Source organism: Acinonyx jubatus, chromosome E1 (assembly GCF_027475565.1).
Source record: "Acinonyx jubatus isolate Ajub_Pintada_27869175 chromosome E1, VMU_Ajub_asm_v1.0, whole genome shotgun sequence".
NCBI lineage: Eukaryota > Metazoa > Chordata > Mammalia > Carnivora > Felidae > Acinonyx > Acinonyx jubatus.
Window position 1 is genome coordinate 13,519,667 of NC_069397.1, and position 25,372 is coordinate 13,545,038.

At 47.6% G+C, this 25,372-nt stretch overlaps 1 protein-coding gene and 1 long non-coding RNA gene across 10 annotated transcripts in view; one reads left to right on the top strand and one right to left on the bottom strand.

Moving 5' to 3' along the window:
* The first annotated feature begins 6,089 nt into the window (after positions 1 to 6,089).
* On the top strand, positions 6,090 to 20,589 carry LOC113592733 (uncharacterized). Its single transcript, XR_003412688.2, has 3 exons — positions 6,090 to 6,244; positions 19,964 to 20,183; positions 20,272 to 20,589. It is a non-coding gene; the product is annotated as an uncharacterized LOC113592733 (long non-coding RNA).
* Positions 20,590 to 21,067: 478 nt separating this feature from the next.
* RAP1GAP2 (RAP1 GTPase activating protein 2) overlaps positions 21,068 to 25,372 on the bottom strand; it is a 224,663-nt gene continuing 220,358 nt past the window's right edge. For all 9 annotated transcript variants that reach the window (XR_008294348.1, XM_027034683.2, XM_027034686.2 and 6 more), the window contains one exon: positions 21,068 to 25,329. The gene's annotated coding sequence lies outside the window, so the exon portion shown is untranslated. The remainder of the gene's footprint in view (positions 25,330 to 25,372) is intronic.

Sequence of the window (25,372 nt, forward strand, 5' to 3'; positions counted from 1 at the left end):
AACAATTGAGAAAAGATTGACTTGGTAGATGTTGTTAATTATCTCCTTCATTTCCACAATCCTCTTCTTCCTTACTAGCAAGCCTTGATTTTGATAGTGGAAAGGAATGAACAATGTGCCCAGAAATCATAGTCTTCTTTCTAGATTCCCTTGTCCTCAGGGGAGCCATGTGACACGATTCTGACCAATGAGATAGAAGCAGAAACAGTGATTTCTGGGAAAGCTTTTCTTTCCTGATATAAGCCCACCCTCTTTATTCTTTGCCCTTTTCACTCTGGAGTGGAGATGGGAGCGCTGAAGGCATGCCATCCAGCAACCAGGTGCTTTCCAACAGGGTGGTGAAGACTGCGTACAAAGGAGAGCAAAGCAGCAAAATGGAGAAAGGCTGGCTCCCTGATGGCATCATTGAGTCCCCGAACTGCCTACCTCCAGACTTCATGCTTGTTAAAAAAGAATTTTTTAAATAAGGTGAAACCATGACTCCCATACACTATAAAAATGAATACATTTTAAAGATTTTATTTAATGCACCAAAGAGGAAACAAAGAGGGATCCAAAGAACACAGTTTTAGGTCAGGAATATTGAAATAAATGTAGGCATTTATTTCATAATACATAATAAAACAGAAGCAAACTGGTTTTTCCATTGGGTTGGGACAGTGGGAGAGAGTTGTTCCTCTTCAGGCCGTGTCTATTTGCATATCTATAGACTATAATTATTTGTCTTTGCTATCAGTTATCTAAAACTTAGCTATTAGAATCGGATAACCCAGAAAAGTGTGCTCTAGACAATGCAGTTTTCCACCGAAGCACAAATTTTTCCCTGCGTGTTGCATGAAACAAATATTCTCCCATCTATTCAAGCCATTGTTAGTTGGTTTTTTATTTCCTGTAGTTGAATACAGTCCTAGCTGATACAACTGATAAATCTGACTACATAAAAAACCCTAAAATTTTACACAGCATAGAATAGCATAAAAAGAGCCCAAAGACAACAAACTGAGGGAATACTTCCCATGTGAATGACAAAGAACTAATTTCCTGAATATCTAAAAATCAAACCAGTAAGAAAAAGATTAACAACCCAATAGAAAGTGGCAAGAGGCATTAACAGTTCACAGAAAATAAAAGGCAAATAACTGTAAACATAAAAAGATGTTCAATCGCACTCATAACTTTTTTAAAACGGAAATGAAGGGGCACCTGGGTGGTGGCTCAGCTTTGATTTCAGCTCAGGTCATGATCCCAGGGTCGTAAGAATGAGCCCTGCATCAGGCTCCCTGTTGAGTGTGGAGCCTGCTGAAGAGTCTCTCTCTCTCCTTCTGCCCCTCTTCCACATTTGTGCTTACTCTCTCTCCTAAAATACACACACACACACACACACACACACACACACACACACACACACATATACTAAAACTATAATGGAATACTATATTTCACCTATCATACAGGCAAGAATGTAAAAGTTTATTGAGGGTGAGGGAAATAAGGTATTTTCATATATTCTTGTAGAGGGGTAAATTCATATAGCCCATGTGAAGAACACCTTGGCACTGTATCTACACTCCTAGGTTCACTGAAGCATTATTCACAGTAGCCAAGATGTGGAAACAACCTAAATGCCCACCAACAGATGAATGGATGAAGAGAATATGGTATATATACAATGGAATATTATTAAGCCTTACAAAAGAAGGAAATCCTGCCATTCGCAACAACATGGATGAACCTAGAAGATATGCTAAGGGTAATAAGCCAGACACAGAAAGACAAATGCTGCATGATCTCACTTAGATGTGTAATCTAAAATAGTCAAGCCCATAGAAGCAGAGATAGAATGGTGGTTGCCAGGGGGTGGGGAGAGGGTTAATGGGGTGCTATGGGTCAAAGGGCGCAAAGTTTCAGTTATGCAGGATGAATAAATCCTGGAGATCTAAGGTAATGGAGTAATGGAGTTAACAATACTGTATTGTATGTGTGAAATTTGCTAAGGAGTGGATCTTAAGTACTCTCATCCGAGGGAGTGCAGAATACAAGACTCCAAAATATACCACTCAGCATATGGATTACTTTGAGCTGAAGGCCATCAAGACCAAGCACCCTCAAGAAAAACTTTCACCTCTCCCTTAACTAACTAGAAGATTTTAGATTTGGAGGCCTGGCTCTGAAAGAGAGCTATTACCTGAGATAACATTTTACCTGAAGGGCCTAGCTGTGTAGAAGCACAATGAGACTATCAAACATCAGCCCTTCTTATCATCCTGTGAATGACCCTCCTTTCCTCTGAAGCTGCAGGCCCATCCAATTCCTTAGCTCAGGATGGCATATAAGCCTCAACTGCTGACTTGCCCTTAAATCTTATAATTTGAGGCCCCCGGACATATGAAATTATATCTGATTTTCTCCTGTTAATCTGTCTTCTGTCAACTTAGTTATCAGACCAGCAAAAGAACCTAGAAAGGAAGAAGGGAAAAATTTTCAGCCCCTACACACCAAAAAGACAAGGGAGGAGAAGGAGGAGGAGGAGGAACAGGAAGAGGAAGAGGAGAAGGGGAAATGGTAACTACCTGAGGTGATGGGAATGTTAATTAGCTTGATTGTGGTGATCATTTCATAACATATACATATATTAAAACATCAAGTTGTACACCTTAAATATATACAATGTTTATTTGTCCACTGTACCTTAATAAAGCTTTTGCGGGGGGGGGGAAGCACTCCGTAGGAAAAAGGTCAGTAAGAACCTCTGCAATATCAATATCACTCCAGCATCATTATTAATTTTTCCATGTTCATGAAGTGGTCAGGTATTTTTAGGCTATCAGCATACCCCATGTTTCCATACACCCCTCTGTCTCGTAAGTGGACCCCCAAGCTGGACCCAGGCAATCAGAGGCTCCTCCCCCACTCCCTTGTCCTTGACATGTGCGTTCCACCTGCCTGCCCCACTGGGAGCTACAGGGAGCTCTTGAGAGAGCAGCATGTTGTTGAGACCGTCTGGACAGCTTATGTGACTGCACCCAGTTAAGGCCTCTGTATAAACATTTAAGATTCTGTCTGGTAGATGTGGAGATCTGCTGGTCTCACAGCCATCCAAGACAAGCCTCATAATTAAGTTCCTTTGCTTATTAAACCTGCCACCTATCAATCTGGAGCAGTCTACCTCTTTATTTGGTCCCTCCCTGCTATCCCTGTAGGGGAGTCAGCTTCAGATTTCACCCGGGGGGCTCCTGAGGGTACAAACTAACACTGGCGAGTCAGCCAGGAGACAAAAGAAAGGGGCCTTGGCAGAGGGGCACCTGTGGGGAAATGCTAGCTTGTGGGCAACTGGCTTGTGGATGGCCGCCTTTGTACAGGGCCGCCCAGAGAAGGCCGGCTGGTCTGGTGCACCTGTTGGAGGAACTGGGAAGAGTGCACGGCCGCAGAGAAGGGAAGCATGAGGCTGCGTGGAGGGCTGGCCACCCAAGCCTGACCAGAGACTGATGCTCAAGTTAGAAGGTTGGAAGGAGAGCGGAGGTGAGGGAAGCATGCCTTCTACCTTCAGGGCTGACAGGAAAGGGGCATAAGCTGGAGACCTCAACCTTCCTTTTTGCAAAGCTGGGTGGGCACAAGCTGCCTCGGATCAAGGTTCAAGTGCTGTGGACAAAGCCTGAGTAGGACACTAAGGTGTGGAATCTCCTAGAAAGTGAGGAGAGCCAAGAGGAGGATGTTGTGGTGACTGACACTGAAGTGGATGAAACACCCAGTGCTGACTGACTCCCAAAACAAAGGAAACAAAAGCACCACAATAGCAACCCCGGCCAGCAGGGCAGCCCCCACCCAGTTCAGGAAATGTCCATGATGAGAGAAAATACTCCCGCTGAGCTTATTGATATGGCTACCAAGTTCCACAAGAGGCAGGAGAAAATATCCAGGCATGGTTAGTGCAGCTGTGGGATATGGGGGACGATGCATTTCTCTGGACAGGAGGCAAAGCAACATCACCATGCACCCTGCCCTCCAGCAGCATCTGCATGGTGCTCGAGGGACCCAGGGGATATCCTCCCTTATAGTTTGGATTATTCTAGGCTTGGTCCAGGGAGAGGATCCCCCTGGCACGTGGGACCCTGCACATCTATAGTGGCGGTACAACAAATTCTTAGGGAGTTGGAAATGAGACAGGCAATCTATGCCCCTGTCTTTGAAAACCCTGATTGGGCCACATTCACTGCAGAAATGAAAACCAAGATACTCCAGTTTGTCCCCGGCACCTGCTAGGGGACACTAATATCCATGCTGAACCCAGTCGAGGGACAAGTCATTTGTGATGTTGGGCAATCTTTTGCTGATCTGGGGGAAACTGGCAAATCCCAGAAACTGGTATGGGCTGTGGGAAAGGGAAAGACCCGAGACAGAGAGAGCTCAGAACACCAAAAGGCTATCCCAATCAGCTGTACAGAGTGTGATAAAAGGGGTGCCTGGGTGGCTCAGTTGGTTGAGAGTCTGACTCTTGATATTGGCTCAGGTCATGATCTCATGGTTCATGGGATAGAGTCCTGCATCAGACTCTGCTCTGTTAGAGCAGATTCTCTCTCTCCTCTCTCTCTCTTTGCCCCCTCCCCGCCACTCATGTGCATGCATGTGCTCTCTCTCTCTCTCTCAAAATAAATAAACGTTAAAAAAAAAAAGTGTGATAAAAGTAACCAAGAAAAAATATGGTTTGATCTCCTTGTTGCCAAGACCCCACCTAGAGAGAGAAACCAGCAACCCAGTGTTATGTTGGTTTGACCTATGGAAAATCTTAAAATCTGAACAACAGTTCAGGCCTGCCCTACCTGGTCCTACGATCCCTGATGCCCTACCTGTTCCAACAGAGGCTCCAGGGATACAATCCTATTCAGAGTGGGTGCCTCCCATGCCCCACATATAAAATACAAGCCAAGACTGCCTCTAGGTGAGAACCATTAGAGGCGATCAGCGGTCTCATGTTGGGTTCACTATTTACTAGTCCCCCAGAAATAAACAAAAGATGACAGTTCAGGCTGATACTGAAGCCAAAGATACTCTCATACATGGTAACCCTTAGAAGTTTTGTGGCCCCCCCAGTGTCATCAATGGTTAGGGAGTGCAAATAATTATGGTCAAAACGGTCCAGGAGAACTGGTGTCTCTTCAATACCAAAGAATATATTGGGCTTATCCCACAAGGTCAAACTCTACAAACCTACATCAGTGAATTCCACCTCTGGGTTAGAGTAATCAAACCAGTACTAAGCAGAAATGCCAGCTGGAAACTAATAAGTCTACTACCCCTGAGAAAAATGGTAATCGTCAAACAGTATAGATTACCTAGGAGCATAAGGAAATAGGAGAAACTCTAAAAGCTGCACCAAATGGGTATTACATGCTTTGCCCATAGAGCTTTCAGCAGCCCAGTATGACCAATAAAAAAGCCAAAGGCCCATGGCAGATGACCGTGACCTACCAAGAAATGAATGAGATAATGTCACCCATGCATGTGTCTGTGCCCAACATTGCCACTGCTTTAGATACTTTGGCCATGGTCCTAGGAGTGTGCCATGCTGTACTGGACTTAGCAAATGCTTTTTTCCATATATCTCTTGCTACAGAGTCACAAGATCAACTTGCCTTCACATGAGAAGAGGCAACAATGGATCTTCCAAGTACTTCTCCAAGGCTACCTGCAGAGCCCTCCAATATGCCATGGGATGGCAACATGAGACTTGTCCCTGTTCTCTTTCCCCACAACAGTAAAATGGGTCCATTACATTGATGTTATAATGTTAACATGTGAAGATTCACCTCCGCTGCAGGACCCTCTGCAGATTTGTTGGAACATCTGCAAGGGAAAAGATGAATTCACAAAACATTCAAGGTGCAGATAATGCCATAAAGTTTTGAGGAATTATTTGGTCAGGAAATGTTGTTCCAGAAGCTTTGATTACTAACATACAAGCCTATCCAACCCCTAAGAAGATAAAAGAAACGCAAGCCTTTGTAGGGATTTGGGAGTTTTGGAGGACTTCTATTCCCTACCTGACACAGTGCCTCTATCCCTTTAAAAAAAGGCGGGGGGGGGGGGGGGCGAGAAGCCAAGATGGAGGAACAGCATGGAAGGTTTTTTTGCGTCTCTCCTCCTCGAAATACAACCTGATTAACACTAAACCATCCTGCACACCTAGAAAACTGATTTGAGGAGTAACGCGACAATTTGCACAATCTGGAACCACAGAACTAAGCAGGTACGCGGCGCAGAGAGGTGAACTAGGGGAGAGAAAAGTTGCAGAGGGGAGAGAAAAGTTGCAGAGGGCAGGGAACTGTTTTTGCTTGCGAAGAGAGTACAGAGATGGGGGGGGGGGGGGGGAGTTCGGGAAAAACACCCTCCCAAAGCAGCTGGAGAGAAATTGGGAAAGTGGAAACAGCCGCAGGGACTTAACTAAAAAGGGAGAAAGGAGAAAGGAGAGGGTTTAAATTCCATTAAGACTCTATAAACAGGGAAAGCGCAGAGTCTGCCACTCCGCAGCTCGATACCTGGCTCTGGTGCTCTGGTGGGAAGGGCGAATCCCCAGGAGCAGAGTGGGGTCCGGGAGGTTCTCGGCCACACGGGAAAAAGCGGTTCCACTGCTGGAAGGACATCTGGTAGAGGCTCTGTGGCCACCCGGTGCCAGCAGACCCCAGAGTACAACCACATTCGCTGGTGTTGGAACAAGGTCGTTGGGGGTGAAGGCTGGTGCCAGATGTGTGTTGTGATTTGCCATAATCCCTGAAACGCTGCTGCTATACGATCGCGTGAACTTTTTCTGGGGTGTGCTAGCGCCCAGTGACAGTCTCTGGGCATCGGCAGCAGCACAGTCCTGCGAATGTTCCTGGGTGCAGCCGGCAGCCAGCCATTGCTCAGTGAGACCCTCTCCCACAGGATCTGAGTGGGTCAAAGCCACAGTCCCTCAGAAGTGACGGGTCGGGAAACACAGCCGCATCGGAGATAAAACTCAGGAAGGAGGTGCCTGCCGCCTGGCCGCCTGCCGCCTGCGACAGCTTGGTCGCAGACAGTGTAGTAGCGGGGAGTGGACAGAAGCTGGAGACAAAGGACAAGTGCGCGATTGCTGGTCAGGGAGAGCACAGAGTTCCAATACTAGAGACTGGGCACCTGGGTGACGCCATTTTTAACCCTCCCGCACATGCGCATACACACCTACGAGCACCATAACAATCCACCCCAGTAGGTTAGCAGTGCCATCTAGTGGAGAATTGAGCCATTACACTAAGCCCTGCCCAACTGGGCCAACCTTGCTCTTCAGGAATACCACAAATCCCTCCGCCTGCTTAGTTTTGAACTATAAAGTGCTTCATAGTTTGACTTCTAGGGGAAATCAATGTAATTTCACTGGACAGTGACATGCAGAAGGTTGAACCTGGACCACTTTCTTACACCATACACAAAATAAAGTGGATAAAAGACCTAAACATAAGACAGGAAGCCATCAAAATCCTAGAGGAGAAAATAAGCAACAACCTCTTTGACCTTGGCTGCGGCAGCTTCTTACTTGACATGTCTCCAGAGGCAAGGGAAACAAAAGCAAAAAATGAACTATTGGGACCTCATTAAGGTAAAAACTTCTGAAGAGCAAAGGAAACAACCAACAAAACTAAAAGGCAACCGACAGAATGGGAGAAGATATTTGCAAACAACATATCAAATAAAGGGTTAGTATCCAAAATCTATAAAGAACTTATCAAACTCAACAGCCAAAAAAAAAAACCAAATAATCCAGTGAAGAAATGGGCAAAAGACATAAATAGACAGTTTTCAAAAGAAGACATCCAGATGACTAACAGACACATGAAAAGATGCTCAACATCACTCATCATTGGGGAAATACAAATCAAACCCACAATGAGATACCACCTCACACATGTCAGAATGGCTAAAATGAACAACTCAAGAAACAACAGATGTTGGCAAGGATGTGGAGAAAGGGCAATACTTTTGCATTGTTGGTGGGAATGCGAACTGGTGCAGCCACTCTGGAAAACAGTTTGGAAGTTCCTCAAAAAATTAAAAATAGAACTACCTTATGATCCAGAATTGAACTACTAGGTATTTATCCAAGGGATACGGGTATGCTGTTTCGAAGGGGCACATGCACCCCAATGTTTATAGCAGCGCTATCAACAATAGCCAAAGTGTGGAAAGAGCCCAAATGCCCATCGATGGATGAATGGATAAAGAAAATGCAGTATATATATATATATATATATATATATATATATATATATATACACACAATGGAGGATCGTTCGGCAATCAAAAAGAATGAAATCTTGCCATTTGCAACTATGTATATGGAACTAGAGGGTATTATGCTGAGCTAAATTAGTCAGAGAAAGACAAAATCATATGACTTCACTCCTATGAGGACTTTAAGACACAGAACAGATGAACATAAGGGAAGGGAAGCAAAAATATATAAAAACAGGGAGGGGGACAAAACATAAGAGACTCTTAAATATGAGGAACAAACAGAAGGTTACTGGAGGGGGTGTGGGAGGGGGGATAGGCTAAATGGGGAAGGGGCATTAAGGAATCTACTCCTGAAATCATTGTTGCACTATATGCTAACTAGCTTGGATGGAAATTTAAAAATAAATAAATAATTTTAAGAAATAAAACAAAATAAGGGGGGGTGGGGGTGGATAACAGGTGGGCAGAGCAGCAAGCCACCTTTGAGAAGGCAAAAATACTAGTGAAACAAATTAAAGCTCTGGACATCCCTCAAGCAGGGCTATCATTTGAATCAGATGTATCTAGAATGTATGGGTTGGGCACTATAGAAGAGACAACAGAAAGAGAAAATACCTCTAGGATATTGGTCTTGGTTCTGGAAAGAGGCAAAAACCTGATATACCTCCGTAAAGCAACAGTTCCTAGCAATGTACACAGTACTCCTCCAGGTAGACTGTCTCATGAAGAAAAAGCATAGCATGTTAAGAGCTTCCCTTTCTATCAAGGGATGGATAGAGAACATGTTCCATTGACCCACTTCTGCCATGGGCCAGACTCCCACTTTGACTAAGTGCCTACGGCATATGCCTACAGACAACAAAGGGGTACCCTGCCCACCAGCCCACTGTCTGTAGAAATGTGGGTGCTACTAGACCCTATAGAACATATAGATCCTCCAAATGCCCCCACCCCTATTCCTGTGGCAACCCCTGCAGAGGGAATGAGGGAAAATCCTGCTGATGCCTGATAGATCTCCCACATGGACTGCAATGGCTATTCAGCCCAACACTGACATCATCTGGATGGAAACAGATATGAACCACAGCAGCTAGTGGGCTGAACTCAGCTATTTAGCTGGGGATCACTGATTGATGAACCCTGGCCGTTAACCCTTCACACCAAAGAGATTAACCCTGTGGCTTAGACAATGAAAAGCAAAGGTGTAGATGATCATAGATAAGTCCTTATGAGGTCAAGAAAGTTTACCTGCAAGAGCCTGAGGTAGTCCTCACTGTCTTCCACGTCCCAGTTCATAGGGCAATCAGGAAACTGATGCCCTAGCTTGGGTAAAAGCCCTAGCAACTAACTCTTCAGTAGATACAACACAGTGGGCAAATAGAAAGAGAGGCCACCATAACACCCAGATTGAATGGAATATTACCAAGGATGCCAGATTGCCCTTAAAATACAGTGGCTTGGTTAATGCAGTAATAAATCCTGTATGTCCTCAACAACACACAAGGCACCTGCCAAAGGAGTCTGGGACCATCCATCGGAGTCCCCAGATGGTGAAGGATTGGCAAACTGGTTATGTTTGCCCCCTCTGTCTGAGTGAGGATTCTAAATATGCCTTGGTTCATGTGGACACTATGTCTGGCCTCATCCAAGTTTGCCTCTATGGCTGTGAAAACCAGGTGTCCACCAACAGGGGATTATGGAAGCTGAGCACCACGTGCGGATGCCCTCAATGATCAGGGATCACGTTTCAAAGGTCATGATATCTAAGAGTGGACAAAAGATAATGACATTAAGTAGAAGCCCCACTTCCCCTGTAACCTGCAAGCCACAGGACTGATCAGAAAAAAAGAGACATTAAAGCAGCAGAATAAATTACAACTAAAACCACCTGGCCAAGCAGACTAAGGTACTATCCCAGGCTTCAATACATTTCATTTTTTGTAATGTTTTTTATTTAGTTTTGAGAGAGAGAGAGAATGAGCAGGGGAGGGGCAGAGAGAGAAGGAGACACAGAATCTGTAACAGGCTCCAGACTCTGAACTGTCAGGGCCCAAAGCAGCGAGATCATGACCTGAGCCAAAGTCAGATGCTTAAAGGCTTTAATACATTTAAATGATCAATCAGTAGGGCCTATTACCCAATATGCCAAACTAGAAACCCCTGCCAAGGCATCCAGTACCGTAAAGGTACAAAAGTTGAGGGAGACAGCCATTGCCCTGAGTCCCACCGTGGATCAATGTGCTACGATGCTGAGAACATCAAGCTCCATCGGGCCTGGCGAAGGCATTGTGTACTGGGATTCTCAATAAGACATCCCAGGGAACTACTCAGCCTCTAATGGGATTCTATTATCCTGCTGCGAGCCAGACCTGTTGAAACACACTATACCTGGAACAGAACATGCACCACTGAAGGAGGGGAGAAGGTGAGGGTCCTGATCTGGCATATCCCACCCCCAGTCCTGCCTGCTGCCTTCCCCAGCCAACATGCATGGCATGCACAACCAGGTCAAATTTCTAAAGCTACAGCTACATTAACATCTAATGATCAGGTTGCAAGTGTAATTCTTACAGAAGGGGGAGACTTTCCCATACGAGTTCCTATTAAATAACTGTCTTGTCAGCCTTAGACATCTGCTGCCCCTATGGTGCCCAGTCATGACACAGACTCCTAATATAAATACCTCTCCACAGTGGGCCCACTTGTATGCCCAACAAAAGATTTAAGCTGACCTTGGGTATATGAGCAGATGCCCCTTTCTAGCTCATCAGGATTATCACCACTCTGGGGAGTGGATTAAAAAGTTCTCAAGGCTCCTGGGTGGCTCAGTCAGTTAAGCGTCCAACTTCCGCTCAGGTCATGATCTCACCATTCGTGAGTTTGAGCCCCGCATCGGGCTCAGTGCAGACAGCTCAGAGCCTGGAGCCTGCTTCGGATTCTGTGTCTCCCTCTCTCTCTGCCCCTTCCCTTGCTCACTCTCTCTCTTTCTCTCTGTCTCAAAAATAAACATTTTTTAAAAAGTCCTAAAGCAGTATATTAAAAAAGAACAAGCTAGGACTGGCATTCTTAATTCATCTGATATTACCAATACTACTCTAGAAAACTGGTCTCTGGCACACACTGTCAGTAACACTGGACACGGGTATTCTTTTTCTGTCAATCAAACTACACAGGCAGCCCATCAAACTGATGACCAAAAGGGTCCTAAAAAATAATACCATCTGAGCCACGGGTGACTATGCACAGACCTGGGATATATTCACATGGTTCACCCTGGGTGATGGACATTTGAGCACTGGATTGCCAGGCACCCCTATGTTGGGAACAGAAAAATCACTGTGAACACAACCAACCCAGCTGTACCAGAAATGTGGGATGGAAGTCACTGGAACTATGCAGTCATTCTGTCACACTAAAGGATAGCAGCTAGTTTGACACTGACAGGTCACAACACCCACTTATTGGGAAGCCCTGAATGGAACCCGGTGGTTATGTAGCACAGACATTTGGCCGTGGCTCCCACCTGGGTGATTGGGCCACTGCACCCTGGCTTTTCCCTGGGCACAAAGGAGAATCCGCCCCATAGTAATAGCAATTGCCAACCTCCTCCTCCTCAAGGCCAGATGAGCATGTTGTGTTTTCCACTGGTATGCTCATCTGGCCACCATTTTCCTTCCATTGGCCTGGAAGCCACTGTAGCACACAAAGAAGCACTTACTAAGTCCACCTAGCAAGCCTTAAATGATAGCCAATAAGGAAAAAGCCTGCCCTTACTGAACACTAAAATATCTCTAATGAGAAAAGCTGGGGGCATCTGGGTGGTTCATTCGGTTAAGCGTCCAGCTCTTGATCTCCACTCAGGTCATGATCTCACAGTTCCTGGGATCAAGCCCCATTTTGGGCTCTGTGCTGACAGTGTGGAACCTGCTTGGGATTCTCTCTCTCAATCTCTCTCTCTCTCTTTCTCTCTCAAAATAAATAAACTTGAAAAAGAAAAAGAAACAAGTTGTCCTCCAGGATCACCTGAACATTATCACTGCCTCTCAAGGAGGCATCTATGCCATTATCTAAACAGAAGGCTTGTGTTTATACCTGATAAATCTGCTCATTACCATCTTTATTAAATCACATAAAGAAACAAGTAAATATCCTGAGTTATCTGACCTCCAACCTAGAGGACTTAATAAATCAATGATTCAGATCACTAGGCTCTTAATTTTGAAAATTAGTTATTTTGGAATTCGTGATTTTAATCTGCTTTTTCTTGCATGTGCCTAAACTGTTGCTGTGGCATCTGCCTCCAGTGCGGCCAGATAGTCACCAAACAAGCCACCTCTATGCCAGTAAAACCTTACTGACTGCTCAGGGAACATTGCAAAAGAGCAGTACATATAGAATTATAAGAGCCAGTCATAAAGAGGGGAAACACTGGAGAAGGTCATCGAGAGGATACGGATGCCATTTGACCCATTAGCTGGACCCAGGCAATTGAGGCTCTTCCCTGCCCTCCCTGTCGGTGAAATATGCATTCTGCCTGCCTTCCTGCCCTAAAAGCTGCCTCAAGGACACAGACTTGAGATAGTAATGTGCTGTTGAGACCATCTGGGTATAATGACTGGATGTGCCATCTGGTAGACATGACTGAACCCAGTTAGGGCGTCTATATAAACTTTTAAGGTTCTGACAGGTGGGTGTAAAGATCTGCTCACTTTGCAGCTGACTAAGCCAACCGTCATAAAAGCAAGTTCCCTTGCTTATTAAAACTGCCACCTACCAATCTGGAGGGGTCTGTCTCTTTTTCAGTCTGCCCTTGCCCACCCCCACCCCCACCCCCCCCCCCCCACGTACAGGGACCAATTTCAGATTTCACCCAGGAAACTGTAACCCAAGGTTACAAATCAACAAGTTGCAAGAAGAGGTTGTTGCCAGGAGAAGCCACGGGCCACTGGGCGCTGCAGGTGGTCATGCACTGCAGGAGGTGGACACGGGGAAGCTGTGTGCAGTGAAGGAATCTGGGTGCAGGAAGTGCTGCTCAGGCTGCAGAAGCCAGACCTAAAACCCACGCAAGCACCGGTGCAACAACAGGTTGCCAAGGGAGACTTGAGAGCTTGCCAAGCAAGCACTAGAGAACCAGAAGCAAAACCCCTTTCCTCCTACAGTGTCTCTCTGGCACCCTCTGCTGACAAAGTTTAGCATTGTGCCAGCTGGCAAAGGAAACATTTAAAGGACCCAGATCCATTTCACAGTCTAGGCAGTGAAGGGAAACTTTGGTGCTGAGACCAGCTCAGCTGGTCTTCAGGGAGAGAATAAAGCTAAACAAAAAGCCATTACAAATCTGTAAGGAAAAGACCTACAATTCTAGAAAGGAAAAAAAAAAAAATACAGAGGCTCACAGAGAAAAGCAGAAAGCAAAAGGCGAGAGACAGACAAGAGGTCTGATGACCTTGTCTGTTCTTCCCGTGGCCCTGTTACATCCCTGTCCTTTGATGGTAGGAGACTGCTCTGTCTCTTTCTAATGAACGCCTCCTTTTTTGTCAGGTTACACTTGCTTGGGCTGGCTTCCAGCCCTGCGACAAAGTCCTCCTAGTCAATAAGAAGTCACTGAATTAAAATCTCAGTTACTAATTTTATCATTTCCAAGTCCTTGGAAGAGGTTACAGTTGTTTGTACCTGTTGTAATTTTGTCCCATCGGGTTTGGGGAAGCACTCTTCCTTGGCCAAAAATTTCTGTTTAATTACAAAGTTGAAATCCTTTCCCATTCTATTCACTGCTGCACTCTGAGTGGTACAGCTGGATTTCATCTGGGCCTCATTGTCCATTTTCCCTGGACTTTCCCTCAGATTCTTTATACTGTTAAATTCTTGTAAAACCTGCCAATTGATATTTTAGAGCAAGACTATAAAGACTTCCTTGTTAGTCTTTACTTTTTTTTAGGTGGGGGGGAGGGGCAGGGAGAGAGGGAGAGAGAGAATCCCAAGCAGGCTCCGCGCTGTCAGCACAGAGCCCGATGCAGGGCTCGACCCCACAAACCATGGGATCGTGACCTGAGTGGAAAACGAGAGTCGGACGCTTAACCGACTGCGCCACCCAGACACCTCTAATTTTTTTTAAGTCCTGTCATGCAGGGGATAAGTAAGATCCATCTGAAGCAATAATTCGGACAAGATTTCTGCCATCTTTCTCAGAAAGCGTCTGCACAATGCCGTAACACATTCTCACTTTTTCCTGCCTAATCATTTGTATGACGCTTTGATGTGGGGCCATTTATGCTGCAGCTTGTTTTATTGGTTCTTATACATGGGCTGCTTCGCGTTAGTCTTCCACTTGACTGAGTCAGCTTGTCAGCCCCATTCTTCCCCCAGTGTAGTTACCAGGTTATTTTGCCTTTAACCTCCTCGGTGGTAGGGAACATTCCACCCATGGGTGTTTTCTTCAGCTCCTTCAACAGCTCTGTTTTGTTCCCAGGTTGCTAGTAGGTGGTTTCCATTCTCTCGTGTCACATCTCTCATCTGATCATTTGTTTGGGTTTGGAGAAAGGTACTCTAGCTGTGTTTCAATGTGTGATTTTAACTGAACTTTCAATTTTCTCAGCATCTGATTTTTCTTTTCACCAAATTCCTTCTGTCTCAGGCACAATGCTCATCTCTTCTCCCGGTGTTTCTCATTACAGGACACTCTTGTCGTTCACATGGTCATAATCCATTTCCATCTTAAAGTACTCCTTACAAGCTTCATGGTTCATTTATGTCCCTCTATTCTGTTCTGGCTGAGGATCCCTTTTCATTGTCCGAGCAAGATCCTGTGTCTTGTTGGGACAGACCTTCCTTCCACATTTGTGAGAATGATAATGATAATCCCCTTAGTTGCAGGACAGGCATCACTCAACCCCCCCCCACACACACACACACACCCTCACTGTTCCCTGCCTCTTTCTCACTGGGCCTGAGACCACTGTAATAGGAGAGAGAGGTATACAGAGACTATAGACTGGATCAGTGGTTCCCCAAGTGAAAGACTACATCAGAATTCTCCTGTGCTTGTTAAAAGTGCAGATTCCTGGGTCCTGCCCAACCCAGTTAGTCTAATCTCTGGAATGGAGTTTACAATCTGCATCTTAACAATCTCTCCAGGTGATTTTTCTGTACCCTTAAAGTTGAACAGATATGAGCAGTATCCTGTTCTGAGAGTGGAAGGGGCTGGTCTGAAGTTAGGGATGACTTTCCACCAAGTTACTCCAGACCCGGATGCTTCCAGCAGGTGTTATCTGTGCCTGCAGAAATAAAGATCAAAAGTCCCCTTCCAAGGACCCCTGCCCTTAGGCATCATAACCATGTTTCAGAGTTCACCTCTGGAACTTAACCCTGGTTCCCATAAATAGTGTCCACTGTTGGGGAACAAGAATTCCTGTCCTCTTCAAAGGTCCTTCTAGCTGGACTAAGAATCAAACCAACATGAGACACATTAACAGGACAAAATCAAATTTAATACCACACATGACAGGAATCCACACACGCATGGAAACCCCAAAGATGATCAGGCAAAATGAGGTATATGTGTCATCCTGAACTAAGGATAAGGGGTTGGCGTCTGGGACTTCAGAGGGAAGGAATGAACGATCTTCACAAGTGTGATAAGAAGAGGAGTTGATGTTTGGTAATTAGATGTTTGCCCTGCTGTAGAGATGGGTCACTCAGATAAAAGTGCCAATAACCCTTATTCTGGGAAAGACCCCCAATTTAGAAGCTTCTATGTAGTTAAGGGAGGGACAGAAGTTTCTCTTGAGCCCATAGGGTCTTGATTGCCTTGAGCTCAGAATAATCTTCATGCCAATGCAGCCCATCTTGGGGCAGCCTGCCCTCAGCCCCTCCTCCACCATGGGAATACAGGTACAACATTGAAAGTTTGAGGGCAGATGTTTGAGTGGGCCATAGCCATGGCCTACCAAGTTCACATTTCAAATTCAAAGACCCACTAGAGTCACTGGAGCCAGCCAAGGGACCCCCACCAGCCTTGCAAAAAGGCACCATGTCATCAGAACTAGCAATGAAACCAACATCCCACCTCATTCCCTACGAAATATAAGAGGACTGGCTCCATGAAGGAGGGAGAGCATTTGACTTGTCCATCTGTATCCCTCCAACACTGAGGGGCCTCCAACCACAGCCCCCAATGGTCATGGTAAGGCGATTGTCAACATTGCCAAGACCACCTGTCACTGTCTGGGTCTGGAGAAAGGAGAAGGTGGACACTGAGTGAAGAGATACAGCGTTATAGTGGATATGACCCCGAGCAGCAGACACTGCTACCTGCTGGCATAGGGATAAGGGAACATCTCGAGAGTTGAGCAGACACCAAGTTGGTAGTGGGGCTTGAAGCTCTTATATCATTAACTGAAGGCTGCAAGATAGATGTCTTGGAGCAGGCGCTGAAGAAGGGCAAAAATGGATCCAGCCTCTGCCCCGTTTCCCATGGCAGGGCACTTGTGACAAAACAGCAGCATTTGCAAGCCTCCTGAGCAAAGGAACCAATGGAAGGTTGGTAGTAGAGAGGCAGAGAAAACCAAGAGAGGGGGTTCACCCTCCCTCTCCACTAATGTGGGCCTACCCACAAATGAGGGGTAAACTGTAGCCAAGCAAAATAGGGAAACATGCATACGGCAGGTCTCCACCTACAGAGGCGTAACTGACTGATGGCTCCAAAAGTGCAACATTCTGAAATCTCTCTCTGTTCCATGGCTCACACTAAGGCCAGGTTTCCGACAGGCCACTGCCACCTGTGACTGGGTACAACAAGGATAGCAATTTGGGGCTCATTCTTATGATAGGTGGGACTCCCCTGGTGGGTGACCTTGGCCAGAGGGCTCTCAGTGGCCTTACTGAACTTCTCTTAGGACTGGACTGACGCCAAAGATGCCTCCACCCCACCTCGCTCCCTCCCATCCCTCCTCCCCTCGGGTCAGACCACACTGAAGTCTGATGGCTCTTCCAGTCTTCTCCAGTGCTCTGTGTTTCCTCTCACAGGGCTTTCCCCTGATACATTGCTTCTTCCTGTCCTGGTGTCTGCTTTGCCGAGTGCCCATGCTAACACCATGAGTTAGCTCTTCCAGGAGCAGTCCCAAAATAAGAGGTCTCTTCCCCACCCCAGCACTGGTGTCAAAGAGCAGAGGCAGGGGGATGCATGTGGGACAGATAAGCCACCTGTCAAAGAAGAACTGCACCAGAGTTCAACAGGCAAGGATGGCTTTATCCAAGACTATTGCAATAGGGGAGAGAGATTGAACTCCCCTTCAAACAGGGACATGTGGGGATTTCTAGCCAATGGGCAGGGGGAAAGAATTGGATGGAAAATTACTAAGAAGACCTTTGTTAGGTAGCAAGGATCAGGCGACAGCAACATGATTGGATATCAAGAGCGGGGGGGGGGGGGTTCTCAATAAACCAATTTAACAGGATTCTTTGCTAAAACTGAGCTGGGCAGGCCTAGAACAGGCCAAGGATGGCATCTCATTGAAAAGAGGGCTCAGAGGAGCCACACCCTGAGCCAACACCCCTGGCCCACCCAGCCAGTCTATTCTGGAGGGCTGGCATGGGAGGGGGCTTTGGAGTGAATGTGAGTCGAAGTTTCAAACAAACAGGACTGAGTCTGAACCGAAATGAAACAGTTTGCATAACTGATAGCTGCTGCAGAGTTACAGAACCGGACTGTGATGGTTACCGGAGCCAGCTCTTTGCCCCGAAGAAGAAAGAAGGGCTGGTCAGAGCACAGCTGGTGGCACCACTGGACACCGCAGGCACTCAAAAAGGGAGATTGAGGGGCGCCTGGGCGGCCCAGGCGGTTAAGCATCTGACTCTTGATTTCGGCTCAGGTCATGATCTCACAGTTTATGAGTTCAATTCCTGCATGGGGCTCTGAGCTGACAGCACAGAGCCTGCTTAGAAGTCTGTCTCTCCCTCTCTCTGCTCCTCGCCCTCTCTCTTAAAATAAATAAATTAAAAAAGAAAGAGAGAGATGGGGCGCCTGGGTGGCGCAGTCGGTTAAGCGTCCGACTTCAGCCAGGTCACGATCTCGCGGTCCGTGAGTTCGAGCCCCGCGTCAGGCTCTGGGCTGATGGCTCAGAGCCTGGAGCCTGTTTCCGATTCTGTGTCTCCCTCTCTCTCTGCCCCTCCCCCGTTCATGCTCTGTCTCTCTCTGTCCCAAAAATAAATAAAAACGTTGAAAAAAAAATAAAAAATAAATTAAAAAAGAAAGAGAGATTGAAGGAAAACCTGAGTGTGGCCTGAGCAGGCTCCTCAGGAAAGCTTTTCCCCATGCGGCAGGAAGAATAACGGCCCCCAAGATGTTCAGGGGCTGCTATGAGCTGCCGGACACAGGTGGGGAGAACAGGTTTCTGGAGTCCTAAGAATGAGCCTTCACCTGGAGGTGCGCCCCATCTAGTGGAGGGAACACGTAAACACAGAACCCAGATGAAAGGTGAGCTTGCAGGGCCCTAGGAGGACCCTAGGTTTGGAGGGACGGTAACTGGCCCACCTGAATGTTGTGCCCCCTACAGCACTTTCCCACACAGGCACAAGATGTTCAACCTCCACAAAGGCTCTGGGGAATCAGGGATCCCCCAACTTCCAGGAAGAAGGGTTGAACCCAGGAAGCAGCCAAATCCTGCGGTGGAGACGGCAATGGGGTGTCTGTGTGAAAGATGTGTCTTCACCTGCAGCCATAGGGTCTCCACAGAAGCTAAACTCTGAGACCCAGGGCTCGGATAAGGGGCCACACGGCAAGGGCATGACGACAGCAGCCCGGGAAGCGGCAGATGCGGATTCCAGGACAGCAGATGCGGACTCCAAGCTGGGCAGGGACACCAGAGAGCTGGAACATGCTCTCCCGGGTGCATCCCTGTGCGTCTAGAACCCCACAGTCCAAAACTTGCCTTCAGGCTGACGTCAGCACATCCATTAAATCTGCATCAAATTTAGATTCCAAACTGAAATTTGATTCTGATTCTGTAAGTGAAATGGGGATAACAATAATATGCCTGCCTGAACGGGTTGCCTGGATGTCTAAATGAGATCATACAGTCCATTCTGCTGCTGACACTTGTTTTGCAAATGGAAATTTGGTCCAATGCAATTGATAGATATATCATGGGGAAAATTCGAGTGTAACACAAACTTCAGATTTGATTACACAACTAACTCATCCATGAGAAATACTAGGTGAACCGAGAAAACCACGCCCAGCTGAATCAAGCTGCATGGGAACGCACAAATCACTCAGCACCCACCTCACAGCTGCCAGCTACCCTGGCGAACCATGTGTTGGGAGCCACACCCAGACACATCTGGTGTTCCCACTGTCGGTCCGACTGCAGAAAACTCTCTTTCCGCCTCCACAATAACCCACACGCGGCAGTCCTTCCAGTGCCTGACTCCACAATCAAACTACTTCAGGTCTGTTTCAAAGTAAAAAGCTGTATTTATTGTAGTATTGATTTCTTAACCATTTAACATATGTAAAACTTTGCTACCATTTTCATCAACCTCCTTTTTCTGTATCACTGACAAAGTGTTTGAGTGTTGGGTCCCTAGCCCCATTTTCCATAAGCCTTGTGCTTGCATAGTTTTTGCTTAGCCTTGTGATTTTTATTTTTTTAATGTTTATTTTTTTTTTTTGAAGGACCTCTCCAGTCATCTTTTTTTTTTTTTAATGTTTATTTTTGAAGAGACGGAGCACAAGCTGAGAAGGAGCAGAGAGAGGGAGACAGAATCTGAAGCAGGCTCCAGGCCCAACACAGGGCTCAAACCCGTGAACTGCGAGATCACAACCTGGGCCAAAGTCGGACACTTAATCAACCTGAGCCACCCAGGTGCCCCAGCATTGTGATTTTTAGGAACTAGCAGTCATGTTATAGGACTGAGTGCACACGTAAAACACTCAGCTCACGGTAAGCCTCCGGTGAGTCATCTACTGCTATTATAATAACAATTATTATTGAACCTCGTGCTTGAATAACACTTGCCATTTTTTTCAAGGTTCTTTCCCCATTATGAATTGACTTCATCCTCATGCTTTGCTTGTGGATTATTTTTCTGATTATACACAAAAGGAAATGCAAACGCAGAGAAGTCACTTGCCCAAGATCACACAACCAAGTCCCAGCAGATAAAAGGCCTGATCCCTGCCTTCAAATTTCTTAAGATACAAAAGACACAGATATTACTTCTAAACCTATATCCAAACACTGAGAGCAAAACGTACATAAGAGCATGGCCCTTTGGGAGTCAAAAGGTGGAGAGGAGAGAGGGCATTCCATCATAAAAGAATCCTTGAAGAGGTAAATTGGAACTGTAGCAGAAGACGAAAACTGCAGAATGGAGACAAATCAGTGCATAGCAGGGGTCTCAAACTCAGATGCCTGCAGGGGCCGAGCAAACAACAGGGATGAATGGAACGTTCCAGGTGTAAACAATAGAGAATGGTGGGGACTGCAGGGCCTCAGGTCTCACCAAAGGGGTAGCCACTAAGGAGTGCTGACCAATTTTGTGGCACTCCTAGGAAGACCCAACTACTGGTTTTTATGAGAAGCAGAAAATTTACATTTTATATGAAATTTCTAGGTTGGGTTTTTTGTTTTTTCATTTTAATTGTGGTCTAAACATCAACTGTTTTCTAAACATTGGCAACGAATTCAAGTATTTTAAAAACACGTTTCAGGCCAAACTAATACATCTACAGGCCAGATGTGCCCCGCGGGCTGCCAGTATTCAAGCTCTGATGAATGACGATGCTCAGGGCTCCGGGGCCCAACCAAAGAAGTCTGAACAATGATGGACACAAAATATGTTATTTATTGTCAATTTCTGCAAAGACACATTTAAGCAACAAAATATACATTTCTCAACCTTTTAGAATTTGTTTTATACATTAACAAATACAATGTGCTACCATAGCAATAAATTAAATGTACATTATTTACATTACATAGGCAGTCGGGGTCTACGAATCACCTCCTCAAGAAGAGGAAAGAAAGAAAAGTCATCATCACATGGATCATCATTTCCAAGCTACACTTCTGAGGTTCTATTACACAAAGGAATCTCTTCACACTAGAACACCAGCAATCCCCGGGCTGGAGCGTAGAAGGGGAACGCCCATGACAGGGCAGAGTTGGCATACATGCTAAGGAGTGGGAAGGAGGAACTGACCGTTCCAAGTGGAAATATCACAAAATCAAAGATGATGGCATTTAAATTCCAGTCTTTCAGACAAACACCCTCTCTCCAGGGCTGGTAAGGCACAGGACAGAGCCACTGCCCCAACAGCCTCTCACTAGGCAGGGCTCCACTGTCCTTGGCCCTAGTGCGGGTGGTCTCCTTCCTCCCAAAGGGGCAGATGGGCCAGCTGAAAGGAAGAAGATGTGGGGTTGGGGTGGGCAAGGGGCTAGTGGTAAAAACAGATATCAGGGCTTATAGAATGCTCCTTCACAGCCTTGGCAAACTCCACTGACCCACCCTCACTTTTGAGAAAGGGAGCTAGAGATCTGGGGAGAAGCCGTGGGGTCCCAAGCATGGCTGTACGGCTGGGTCCCTGCCAGCCACCTACTTGACCCCTGACTATCCCCCACGACGACCTGTCTCTGTTGACTCAGAATCAAATGAAGAAGGTAGTGTTTGCATTGGCACTTTAAACAGCCAGGGTAAGAAGTGACGGTGGCTCTCATCCCACCTTGTCACACGAGCCTACATTTTTATTAACCACCTTTGTTTAAGGGCCGGGGAGAATAGGAGAGTTTTCTTCTACCATTTTCCTTAACTTAAGGGGGGGGAAACTGAGTGTTAGTTAACTCCATCTCTGCCCTGGCCCCCACCCCTACAGGGCAGTTGAAGAATGGACGTTACCCGGAAAAGTCCACTAAAAATCTCTTGCCCTCCAGGTTTTCTCTGCTCAAGTTGCATCCAAAACCCCAGGGCCCTCACTGAAAAACTGAGAGACTATCCCTCCTGATGAAAAGAACAGAGACTGAGGCCCCACCCTGACTGCTGACAGCTCCCAACCAATGCCCAGGCATCAGCAAGGCTCCTCCAAAACTCAGGGCCCCGGCAAATGCAGCCGCTTGTTGAAGGGACCATGTAGGTGGAGCAGACGAAAGGGCCCTGGGTCGTGGGTTCTAATCCCAGCTTTGCCACTCGCTGGTTGTGTGATCTCCACCGAGTTACTTCCCCACGGGGGCTGAGGTTTCTCGGCTGGATGATGATCTGGATGGATTAGATGTCAAAAGGGACCCGGAAGGCTGGGACACGGAGATGATGCCAACGAGGCTGAACCACAGAATGTTTTTCAGTCATTTTTCACTCATTCATCATTTTCCATTCATTAGAAACTCTAGCTAAGATCTTCTCTCTCAAGCTCTTTCTGTCTCTGCTTTTAAGCATCAACTGAGCGGAGGCAAATGGATACCCTACAAAGCCTGACAAATATCATTTCTCCCGTGAGTCAGGCAGTTCCCAGCAGCAGAGAGGTGTCCAGGAAACACCTCTCCTGTGTCCAGATCACAAGCAGAGCACCTCAAATACCAGCACGAGCACCGTCAGAATTAGTCTGGTCACAGGGACCAATGAGACTTGAGCAAATCTTTGAGCCCCAAGACTGGGCGCAGCAACGAAAGGAAGTTTTGGGCCAAGCAGATGCAGGAGAATATGGGGGAAGGAGCCTCCAGGAACCCACGCTGCCTGCCCCACGGTCTACAGGGGTGAGGTTAAGACTGCCCATTCCCTCCTCTCCTCCTCCCCATCAGCCCTAGGACCTCAGCGGGGCTGGTCATGTATACTCTAGAAGCCATAGGATGGGCTTTCTAGAGAAGGTAAGACAGGACCCAGAGGAAGGACATTTTGGATCCAGTCCAACGTACCCCTAGTAACATAAGAAGGCAGAGAACCATTTCTCAGGCCTGCTTCGTAGGGAGCACGCCTAGGCCTCTGCTTCCCTGGACACGCCCCACCTTCCTGGCCACTGGCTTAGAGGCAGGGACAAAGCCCTCCCAGGCAGTGGGGGCTGCGGGAGCAGCAGCCAGAGCAGTGGAGGAAGGCGGGTATGAGGTTCCCAAGTAGGACAGGGTGGGGACAACCTGGAAACTCCAAAGGACCCCCAGACCACAACACAACACAGCATAACCACCAAGCAGCTGTAAATACCAGCTATCCAGAGAAGCAAACCAGAACCTGGAATTGTTTTTTTTTTTAAATGCAGCTTGACCTTCCAAGATCCTTCAGAAACTCAGCCAACAAAATGCTGCCAGAATCCGCAGACCTCGTGCCAGCAGCGGGTGCCGCTACAGTGACTTTTAATAAAAGCTACACAGACATTTGTTGACCTTCTCACTAGAAGAAATTTTACCGGACTAGTACTTTAAGTAAACACGTTTCCCAGAGTGTGAGGGGAGAGGCCCGCCCAGCTTGCAAACAGGACCCGACAACGTCCACATGAGTGAGAGACGAAGGGTCAAGGTTTTGCTCTGATGGCAAAAGCAACAGGGGAATTGTGGCATCGGTCAAAAACAAGTAGAACATTGACTTGGGGCTGCTTTGACTTGGGAATAGGCCCAGATCCCACCGCAAAGAAAACATCTGGTAGAAATCCTTGTCATCTGCTCATTGAAGTAGGAAGCCAGCCTGAGTCGCCCTGGCTGTCCTGTGTCCCAACGTGCACTTGAAGCCGTAGCACCTCCGAGGCTCTGCTCCTCAGACTCCATGTTTTACTCGTTTTACTTCACACCCGCCTTAACCCCCAGCAGGGCCAGTCAGAGGAAACGACCTTTCGCACCGCAGACAGGGAAGGGCAAGAAGCACGAATATGGGGCCGCTCCTGAGAGTGGGCTGGCTCCGCCCGAGAGGGCAGGGGGCAGGCAGCGTCTGAAGTGCACCTCCCGGGGGCCCAGGTGGTACAAGTCTCACCAACGGGACCACTGCCTGCAGAGTCGTGACTGAAGAAGAAGATTGGGGGACCAAGCGTCAACATGGCCAGAGGGCACAGCAGCTGGGAAGAGCCCCCAAGGTAGCCCTGGGCCCCCCGCAGATGCCAGAAGGACAAGCTGCAGAAGGACGTCGCCCCTTCCCTCACACCTACGTTCTGTGCCCACACCCGGGCCTGGCCAAGCCTAACAGCTCGTGCCCCATGTCGCCTCCCTGGCTCTGCCCCAGGCGGTGGGCTGAAGTAACTCTTCCACGAGCCAGCAGAGACCCAGCCCAGCCCACGGCCCCAAGGTTCCCCACAGCCGAGGCCCCAGAGCGCAACTTGCCAGCTTGCTCTCCCCGAATTCCTTCCCGCTCCGGGCTGCCTGCCCCTTCTTGGGGAAAACACCTGCCCCGAGCGGAGACGTAGGCACGGGGCTTCTCCCACAGCAACGGCCACCGGGCTGCCGCTGAGGAAGAGCACGGCACCACCTCACACACGCCCAGCTCAGTCTCGGTCAGCTGACAGCAGCAGGGACAGAGGCAGCGCCGGGCCTGATGTCAGCAAGTGGGCAAGGAAGAAGTTTCTAGCACAGAAGCACACGGTTGTGGGGGCAACACAGCTGGTTTCCATCAGGACACCTTGGAGGGCTGCTACAAATCTCTGTTCCCGGGAAAGCGGTCCCTCCGCCACGACTACGTGTATTCACCGCACCTGTCACATCCAGTGCTGCCCGTCTCTGGGTGCGGCTTCCCACCGGTGGCCTCCGCCCCCCACCTCACCACCTTCTCTGCCTCTCCTGTCTGTGACCAAGTCCCTAGGACCCACATTCCCTCCCTTGCCTGACTCTTTCCTCTACGGACAAAACAAGATGACGAAGGACCCAGACACACATCACATGGGGCAGTCAGGCGCAGGGGGAGCCCGGAGGAACGAGGCTTTGTCCGGAGAAGGGGAAGTGCTTGCAGGGTGCCTCGGCAAGGGGACAGGCAGGACGGTGGCCAGATCGGGACACTGGGACAGATAACTGGTCTGGTGGGCAGGTGGCCGGTGGGGCAGCAGGACTGTGACGGTCAGAGTAGTGGATGGCACCCCCAAACTGCTGGAACGGGAGCCTTCTCCAAGACAGAATCGGGGCTTCCCTGGAGGAGAGAAGGAGGAAGATGGTGACCAAACGGTGGGTAA